This window comes from Camelus ferus, chromosome 6 (assembly GCF_009834535.1).
Source record: "Camelus ferus isolate YT-003-E chromosome 6, BCGSAC_Cfer_1.0, whole genome shotgun sequence".
Classification (NCBI taxonomy): domain Eukaryota; kingdom Metazoa; phylum Chordata; class Mammalia; order Artiodactyla; family Camelidae; genus Camelus; species Camelus ferus.
In genome coordinates this window covers 16,042,940-16,053,652 of record NC_045701.1, presented here as the reverse complement: position 1 = coordinate 16,053,652, position 10,713 = coordinate 16,042,940, and positions in this window count along the sequence as shown.

The following is a 10,713-nucleotide window of genomic DNA, read 5'->3' as shown; positions in this document are numbered from 1 at the left end:
AGAGATTAAGCAGCTTGCCCATAGGGTCACATAACTATTTAGTGGTAGAACTTTATCTAGAATCTGGGACTTCTGATTTGGTTCAGTGAGGTCCCCATTGTGTTATTCTCTTCATTAAAAAAAGAACGTGGATTATGTAATGTCTGAACATTGTTGGTCCCATAGTCTTAGCCACATTAACTAGCCAATTTGCCTATGAGTTAATAGGTGGTAACTGGCTATCAGTTATTTTATAAGAATGAAATTAGAATGGATTTCTTCATTTTTAAAACGTGGCCTTGGGAACAGAGGAAGGCCTGAATTGATTTAAACAGGGCCAAAGTTGAATTTCTCTGGGCTAAATTTGAACTTCCCTGAGCCAGAATCTATTGCCATTTAACTGGCTCTACAAATCAACGAAATATAATTAAAAGGGAGAAGGGGGAAGAAAAGGAACTAATTTGCCCCTATCTTACAGCTGTTGTAGGAAAGATGACCCACATACTTCATAAGAGCCTAATTTACAGACAAATCTCAAGTTCTTCCCCCCAAACAATAATACCTGTTTGAACAAAACAATCCTAATTCTTTACCCCTCCCTGTATTCGTCATATTCACAGTCTTTTTTCATGCTCCTTTGGAGTACCTTCTCACTGATTCTGGAGAATCATATGTATTTCCAAACATCTAGTGTATTTCCACTTACCCTCGTGCTACTGCTGTTGCCATAAGCATGAACATGCCTGGGTTAGCCTGCTGGAGGGTGAGATATGCATGGAGCCAAGCCAAGTTGCCCTGGTTGTCCCAGCTGTATTCTGTCTAGATTGACTGATAGCCAGTCAACCCTCAGATATATGAGCCATCCCAGCCAAGATCAGCAGGACCACCTAACTGACACTTATCTGATTCCAGATGTGTGAGCAAGGGATGTCCATTGTTCCCTGCCACTGAGGCTTTATAGCTGTTATTATACAGCATTGTTGTGCCAATAGATATCTCATCTTTGGATACAGTATCAAACACATGTTTCTCAAGTGCCTTCTCAGATTCTTGGCCCCACTGTTTCCTACGGCCACCAACCACTTTCTTTGTCATAGCTACCACCCTACATAGTGACACACTACCAGAGGATTTGAGTGATTCTTCTGCCTGAGGTCAACTAGCCACATGCTCAGAATCCAGGACCAATCCCTACACTTCTGGACTCAAGGAAGCACCATGCCACAGGGTTTCCCCAGTGACTGTCAAAAAAGCTAGATGATGCCATAAGGAGCAGTGAAGTTAACTGGAAAACTTGGATCAATGGGCTAGAAGAAGCTGTCAGACAAATTTCTCTCCCTTCTTCTGATGAACTATTTTGAGGTTCAGTTTTTCATTCTTCTGCCCAGAGATGTACCATGTAGCTAAGCAAGTGTACTTGCCAAATTATCAGCAATGTCTTTTCTTGAAGCAGAAACCAAATGCAATACAGTAATTTGTCAATTTGCATTTGCTTCCAATCCTTGCTAGCCTTACTTTCTTTTTCACTGTCATCAGCCTGGATTGCCCCTTCTAATAAATTAATAGATTTAATTTCTTGCGTCAGGCTCTCTTTTCTAGAGAAGCCAGATAGTTTAGTCTGTATTTGGTAAGGAAAGCAGATTTGTTATAAATATTACATTAATAGAAGTTTAATAAAGGAGTTGAAGTTCACCCAAATATGGAAGTTGCTGGGGGAGTGAAGGTCGGGAAGACTGCAGTGGAAGAGGATTAGAGAAACTAGTTCAGCCTGAGATGTTCAAAGTACTCATGACTTAGTTTGTAGAGATGTGTACGTATTGAGCATATCAATCTTTTCATTTCCTTGATCTTCCTAGTAGTCCTTTGATTCAGCTGAAAGGCATCCCCTTAATCCCTTCAGAGGTTGTACAAGACGAGTGTGTAGTTACACCCTTTATTTGGTCTTTTCTTGAGGCCATGGTAATGCAATACCCTGGATTTGGTCTTTGTCCTAAAGCAGTATTTAACAATCACACATTTGATTTGGTGAAAAACAATTTCATTTTCCAGCATAGGCTCTGTATTCCCTTTCAATAATATTTGTATACCCGCTTCCTTATTTTTGAGCTTGCCTTTCTCTTAGAGTACCTTAAAACTTGCAGTAATAGCTCTCAGCTTATTCTTTCAAAATTCTACCGCAAAATCTCACCCAATGCTATGAGTGCATTAGGCACATTTTCTGCCTTCCATGTTACTGAAGGTGATAATTTTACCAAAGTTTTGCCTCCAAATACTGACAATCAAAAGACCCTAGTGAAAAGTTTGGCAAAGCAAACTTAATTGAGCCTACAATGAAGACCACTAGACAAAACTCACCACCCATCAATAACACTTGGTGAAAGCCTCCAAATTAAAAAGAGGGGCCCAGTTAACAAGGAGGGGGAAAAATCCAAAGGGAACAGACAAGCAGAGAACAAAAGAGAAAAAAAGGACTAAATGTCTTCAAAGAAAAAGTATATTGTATTCACAAAATAAGAATGGGACAGTATGAAGAACAAGCAATAGACAAAAAAGAGATCTTGTAAATTAAGAATGTGATTAGTGAAACAAAAAATACAAGAGTTGAAAGAAAAAATATAGCATACAAATAGAAAATTGTAAGTTCCAAATAAAGTCCAACCTTCAAGTTGTAGTTGAAACTATAACTACGTGTTTTATTGTACTTAATAAGAACCTTGAGGGGAAAGACATTTACTGACAATAGTGCTTATACTAGCCATTGCCCTTTGTTGTTAAGGAGGAAGTTGGAGATTATCTGTATACCAGTTTCTATAAATTCACACACAGAAAAAGAGTATTAGCTAGGTGGAATGAAAGTCTCTCATACACTTAATCTATTAATCTGCACATACACTGCACATTGTAATGAAATTGAGTTTCTAGCTGGATTGCTGAGAAGGGCCAAAGTAGTCACTACTCTCAAAATTATCTTTAACCATGATGTTTACATATTATCCCCTTGAGACTGACAACTGCAGTCTTATTTTATATGTAGTTATAGTAAATCGTATTTATGCTGTTACATATTGATTATAGAATATTGTGTTTGAAGGAGAAGATTTACTCACCTGTGCTGTAATGTTCACACCAACAGTTGGCTGATTAACTTACTGTCTATGACCTCAATATCTTTATTTAATAATTCTGCCACTATAATGACTATAATGAGTGAATAGCGAGTCAAAAAACAAGACTTTATTTTGGCTTCCTTTCTGAAGGTCATTTCTAAACTCAGAATGAATGTTTATTTTTTTCAACTTCCCAGAAAGTCAAAGAAGTGGGAAGTTGAAGGAAAAAATTTAAGGACTACTCCATAAGGTACTTTATCTAAATAATAGAAGTTACAGAAAGAATGAGAATCATAGGGGGAAATTCTATTTTAATTCCTAAAACTGAAGGAAACAGGTCTTTAGAATTAAAAAAAAGGCATAAATTAAGGCTTATTATCAAGGAATTGCAGAGCACCACAGATATAGAGAAAATAACCGAAGTGTTCAAAGAGAAGAAACAGGTCATACAAAGATCAAGAATCGGGTTGTCATAGGACTTCTCAAAAGCTTTGGTAAGTAGATGGCAATGGGGTGATGACTTCAGGACTCTTAGGTGAAAATGATTTTCTGCTTGGATTCTGTTTCCTAGCAAACAATCCATTAATTGTGTGTGAGTATAGAATAAAGACATACAAGTTCTCAAAAAAAAAAAAAAAAGCCTTCCCATAAATCCTTCTTGAGATAAAGATACTTAAGAAGATACTGGAGGATGTTTGCCAGCACAATGCAGGAAGAAACTGGAAGAGAGGAAGAGAGCATCAAGAAAGCGGCAAAGGAAAGTCCCAGGATTCATCCATCCATCCGTTCAACAATTTTTGGTTGCTTATGATATGCCAGATTCTTGTCTAGGTGGTGGATATAGCATGTCAGATAATAACTGCTAAGAAGGGAGGCAAAGCAGAGTAAGAGACAGTAACTAGTGCAGGAAAGGGATGCTATTTTATTTCATTTCATTTTTTTTTAACATTTTTTGTTGAGTTATAGTCATTTTACAATGTTGTGTCAAATTCCAAGGGATGCTATTTTAAATACAGTTGTCTAGGAAAGCCTCTGATAAACTTGAGCAGAGACCTGAATGAAGAGAAAGTGAGTTGTACAGACAGCTAAAAGAATAGCATTCTGAGGAGAGGGGAAAATATGTGCAGAGGTCCTAAGGCAGCAACATACTGGGCATGTTTGAGAAATAGCAAGGAGGCCAGTTCAGCTGGACCACTGTGTGGAAAGGAAAAAGTCATAAAAGGTAGGATCATAGTGGAGTAGGAATACAGGTGCACATCTTAGTGCTTTGAAGACCGTGATGAGACGTTTGGATTTTACTATTGAGTGCAGTGCAAAGTCATTGGGGAATTTAAGCAAAGGAGTCACAAGATTTGACTTATATTTTAAAAGGATTATTCTGACTCCTTTATGAAAAACAGACTGTAAGAGAGTAAGGAGTTAAGTAGGAAGATCAATTAGAATACTATTTCAATAGTCCATATGAAAGATGATGTTTGCCTAAACAAGAGCATTCATGATAATGGGAGAGTGGTAAGGAATGATCAGATCCTGGATATATTTTGAAGGTAGAGTGAAATATGATTAGCAGATGGGTTAGACGCTGTGGTAAACATGAAGATGAGCTGTCTCGATCCCTCTTCTAGGAAAGACTTGCTGATGAGCTGCAGGGAGTGTGGAGAAGAGAAATTCTCTAGCTATCGACAGTTCATCTGCAGCAGCTATAGAAAACACTTCACCTGAAGTCGCATCCTTCCTACGTCGAGAACTGAGCACAGTGGGGGTATAAAAACCTTGCCATTTCAGCCTAATGTATCATATTATGTCAGGCAAAACTCACTCCAGAGCTTCCTCCATTGCAGCTTGACTTCTTCCTCTGCCCAGTTCTCCTTCCCCTTCCCTTAACAAATGTTCTCTGATAAACATCTTGCAGCCCAAATTGCATCTCAGGATCCTACTGAGAACCCAGCTGTGACAGTCGGTCCCAGGAGTGGTCTGAGCTGCCAATGAGGACTCCATTTCATGTGGCACATGGGCCATAAGGAAGGCCTGGCTCAAAGTGGCAACTCTCACTAGTGGTAAAACGAGAGGGTTTACCTGTGGAAGAGAATGCACTGGTGGGTGCAGAGTAACAGGTATTTGAGACTGATGAAGGAACTTGTCGATTTAAGAATAACAGAAGTGGATGGCTAAGTACCACTGATGCTCTACAGAAAGTGGGCCTCTGATTACATGCAAAGCTGATCCAGAACAGAATAGTCTGGGTGGCTGAACTGGTAATTATGCTAGGAGGAGAAATATTGGAAGATCAACCAGAGGAAGTCTGGAATAGGAGCCTGTGGGTGGACACAATTGGCATTGAATGTGAGTATGAACAGTGAGGCTCTTTGTATCACACGTAACACCCACTGGAGAGCACCCACTGCTGAAGAGGCACTAAACAATAAAAAAGACTGAATAAATTGTCCTGTTGACATCATCCATCCTGCCTCAGTCATTGGCCAACTGGTGTTGGCACTTGAGCACGTGAATGGAGTGTCCATTGTGGAAGGGGTGAAGACTGAGCATGGATTCAACTGATCAAGCCTGACTTAGTTCCTGTTGCTGCTGAACGCCCAACCTACTAGCAATAGAGTGCAATACTTAGCCCCCGATATGACACCATTCCTCGAGACCAAGTGTCATGTTGGCTACATCAAGCCCCTTCCATCCTGGAGGGACCAACATTTCCTCATCACAGTAATAGATACATATTCCAGATATGGGGTTCCTTTTCCTGCTCTAAGAGCTTCAGTCAGTACCGCCATCTGAGTGCTTATGTAATATTAGATTCACTAGCAGGAGATCTCACGTAATGTCACATCAAACCAGGGAAACTGTTTTGCAGAAAAGGAGGTGCAGGAGTGGACCCTTATTCACAGAGTCCACTGATAATGTCACATATCTCACCACCTAGAAACTGCTAGCCTGATGGAGTCTTGGAGCAACCTGCTGAAAGTATAGCTGGACACCTGTTCAGAGGCAATACTCTGAAAGGGTGAGGTTCCATACTCCAAGATGTATTATATGCACTGGTTCAAAGACAGTGGAAGAGGTGTCCCCCACCACTTACAGTCACTTCTAATGACCCTTAGGGAACTACTTGTGCTTCCTATCTTCACAACTCTGAACTCTTCATGTCGAGAGGTCTTGGTCCCTAAAGGGGACACACTTTTGCTAAGATACATAGCAAAACCAGCATTGAAATATAAGCTGCAGCTGCTGCCTGGGTACTTTGGGCTCCTTATACACAGATACCAGCAGGCAAGAAAAGGAGTCATCTTGCCAGGAATAATTGACTCTGATCATCAGAAGGAGGTAGGGATCCTGTTACATTGTAAAGGTGGGAAGGAGTAAGTTTGGAACCCATGTGATATTTACCAAACTGTGACTGTAATGAGTAGGTATAGCAACCTCACTCTGAAAAATGCGTGATGGCAGGGACTCAGGCCCCTCAGGGAAAGAGGGTCTGAGTCGCAGCACCACCTAAGCCAACAGCAGCAGCAGAGGTGGTACTGCACGGTGAGGGGAATCTAGACTTGATAGTGGAGGGGGAGATGGCAAATACTGATTGTACTGCCAAGCCTGACTGCGGCATTTGGGACTGTAGTTTGTCCCGCTAACCTCTGTCTTTTAAGTTCCCCCAGGAAAAGATCCTGTAGTACCTGCTCTCTAAACGTATGTGGAGAAATAGACCTATGTAGAGCAAGGGGTGGATTGTGGTAAGCAAGGAGATAATGCTGCCCAGATTCACCTTCAAGAAAGGATTTGCTGCCCATCTGCAAGCAATGAGGTCAGCAGCCTCCAGCTGTCAACTTTTTTAGAGTCTAGCTCAACAGCAGAGAGCCACTTTGCTTCACATCATGCCCTCCCCACATGTGCTGACTGAGTGAGATCAGCTGAATGCAGCTGCCTAAGTGACGCTAGCACACATGGGGAGCAAAAGCAACCAGGTAGACACAATTCTCACATAGAATTGTGAGACATAGTAAATGATTACTATTTTAAAACACTACATTTTGGGGGTGGTTTGTATGCAACAATAGACACAGAAATTGGTATCTGGAGTGGTATGTTAGCATAACAGAATGCCAAAACATGTGACACTGGCTTGAAGACTAGGTAGCAGGTGGAGACTGGAAGAGTGACAAGAAGACTATTAGTGGAGGCTGAAAGGACAGTGTGGTGAACAGAATGATGCTCCCCCACCCTGAGGTACCCACATCCTAATCCCCAGAACCTATGAATATGTTATTCTTAATGGTAAGAGAGGCTTTGTAGATGTGATTAACGATCTTGAGATGTGGAGATGATCTTGGATTATCCAGGTGGGCCCAATATAAACACAAGGGTCCTTAAAGTGGAAGAGGGATACATAAGAGGTCAGAGTGATGCAAAATGAGGACTCAACCCACTGTGGCTGGCTTTGCAGATGGATGAGAGGAACCAGAAGCCAAGGAATGTGGGTGGTCTCTAGAAACTGAAAGAGGCAAGGAAACAGATCCCCCCCAGAGCCTCCAGAAAGGAATACATTTCAGCCAACATCTTGACTTTATTCCTGTGAGCTCAGTGTTGTACTTTTAACCTACAGAACTATCTAATAATAATAAATTTGTGTTGGTTAAGCCTACTAAGTTTGGCAACATGCTACACATGCAGGAGAAAAATAATGCAGGTGATTAAGAGGCTACTAGCCAGGATTTGAAGAATAGTGAACAAACTCTTACTAGAGGGTAGGAAGGCAGTAAGGACAATATTAAGTGCTGGAAAATGTAGGACCTGAGTTATATGGTAACAGAATACTTGGCAATACTTTTGTCAGCCATAAGATAGAACACAGAAAATGAGCCTTATGAGTTTATAGATGTCTTAAGGAAGTTTCCAGGCAGAATGATGATAGTACCAATTAAATTTTTATAGCTACTGATGATAATGTATAAGAAAAGAGAAATGAGCTAAAGAAGGAACTGATCAATATAAAAAAAGAAATGAGAGGAAATATTTCCAACCCAGTGCATGTCATTTCTTAGGGAAAAGAATGACTGGCAGGCAAAGCCAGAATCCAGAGAGAGGAGCCAAGAAGCCAGATGAGGGATGGATTAAGAAATCACCACCAGAGGGATGAACTGAACCGCAGTCAAGGACTGCCCCTTGTCTTTAGTGTGGGGGCCCACACAACAATTTTAGCACTGTGTCTCCTGTTTCCCTGACCCCTTTTTTGACTCAGAGTGTCTGTGTGGTTTTTCTATCCTAGACAACCTAGGCTGGGAGAAGCCACTCCCAAGTAGCTGCACCTGAGGAAAAATACCCGAGGCATTTTCTCTGCATCTGAATCTGATTTTGATGGGAAGATTCTGAACTTAAACTAGTGTCATCAAGCAATGAGACTTCTAGTGTACAAGGTGAGTATATTTTTGCATGTGGGTAGGACAAGAATTGTGGCTAGAGGGTGGACTGTGATGGTCGTCAAAGGTGATCCCCAGATAATTCTTCCCCTCCTGTGCGAGTATACCACTCTTCCTTTCAAGGAGTGGAGTCTGTTTTCCTTCCCCTTCAATCCAGGTCTTATTAGAATTCCAGGCTATTCTGAAGAGAAGGATAGACTATGTGGAGAAGCCCTAAAGACACCACATGGAGAGAAAAGCCACATAGGGAAGGAAGAAAATGTCCCAATCAGTTGCATTTTCAAGACCCTACACGAGTGAGAAAGGTCTTTTTTTTTTTCCCAGCTGATTAGGTTTATTTATTTATTTTTTAATGGAGGTGATGGGGATTGAACCTAGGACTTCATGCATGCTAAGCACACTATCACTGAGCCAAACCTCCCCCCAAGAGAGGTCTTCTTGAACCTCTCAGCTCAGCTTAGCCACCATCTGAATGCAGCTGTATGAGTGATTCTAGCTGACACCATCTGGAGCAGAAGAACCACCAGTCAATCCACAGACACATGAGGAATTTAAAAATCATTAAGACATTAAGTTTTGTTTTTTGTTTTCTGTTTGTTTGGTTTTTATTGTAGCAATAGTTAATTGGTACAGCTATCTTTTTGTTTGTACAGGAGGGTTTAAGAAAAAGAGACTTAAGAAGATCTGTAGAGAATTGAGGAGGCTAGATAGACTTTCTTTTTGAATTGCTTTTGTCTCTTTTAGTTGGCTAATGGTATCTTCATCCTTATAATTTTCTTAAAAACTGAGCCTTTTATTTAGCAAATTAGCCCACCTCATTAGACAAAAGCCACTTCTATAAATCCCCTCTAGGCAGGCCCCTTCTACCTTGGACTGAGAATCTGGGTGCTGTAGAAAATGCCCAGAGTATTTATTCTCTAGCCTTCAGGGCCTACGAGGCATTGCTTGACATCTTTCTAAAATCTTAAAGGGTCTTACAGCCTTTGATTTATTGTAGCTCTGAGACCACGTTTTACTGTTGGAACTTTGGGCCTTTGTCTTTGCCCTGAGATCATTTATGACATTGAAAATATTTTTCCAGCTGGTAAAGTTGGGAATAAAAAATGATAGAGCATACTTCAGAGACTGTTCTGGATGTGCTGTGAGTTTATAGGAGGATATAACATACACATACTTTACTTTCTTCTCTAGACTCATCATAAAAAGTTTTGAAAAGTTAATAGTAAGCTTTAAAACTTGAATACACGTTAAACTTAGAGGTAGTATCTATTTTGTTTTTTAATGTATTATAAATATTTACATTATTGAAATACAGTACAGTCTTAGTAAGCATCTATGAAACTTAACAACTGTTAATTTCTGAAACAGAAAAGAACATGAATGGAAGTTCTGGTTAAATTTTTAAAGTGAAAACTAGTTATTTATTAGCTTAAGAAGTACTTTATGTTTGATTGTCCTAATTGAAAGTGTTGATTCTGACTGGTTCTTTGCTGGGAATTCAAGAAACAACTCATATATATATAAAAGAATATTTATATTATTTACTCTTGAACACTAATAACTTAATGTTTACAATCTTATTATCAAGGGCAATGGTTTCCTTTAACAAATCCTTGGCAAAGCTACAGATAGATTTCTTCCATTCTCGAAGATTACCCAATCCTTTTATTGCTTATTGTGGAGGATTTTTTCACACTGATATATTGCTAAATGTTTGCTATTGTAACCTTTTTTCCCTCCGATTTCTCAAGCAAACATTTCACAAACACTTTTAGGAAACTCTAAAGAAAGTTTATGAATAATTTAACACATGGTAAGCTCTGATTTTAAAGCACTTTGTCCAGAGGAAGGAAGGACACACGGAAGGAAAGAAGGAAGGAAAATACATTGAACCAAGTGGCCTAATGTTTTATAATCTTACGGGAAAAAAATTCTTTTTCTCCTTTCAAGACACATTTCCCTGAGAACATGTTTTTTGTATTTAAAAAATAGAAGTCTTTGTTACTTTCAGAAAATAGTTTTGTAAAGTTAAAAATGTTTTCCAAATTTAAGTCTGGACACCTCAATTTATTTTCACAATGGGAATTAAGAAGCCATTCCAAAAGTGAATTAATTTCACTTCTCAGATGTACAGAGATATTTAAAGCTGGAACCTGATATCTTGAGAAGGCCAAGCTATCCTTCTAGAGATGTGGCAGATCCTT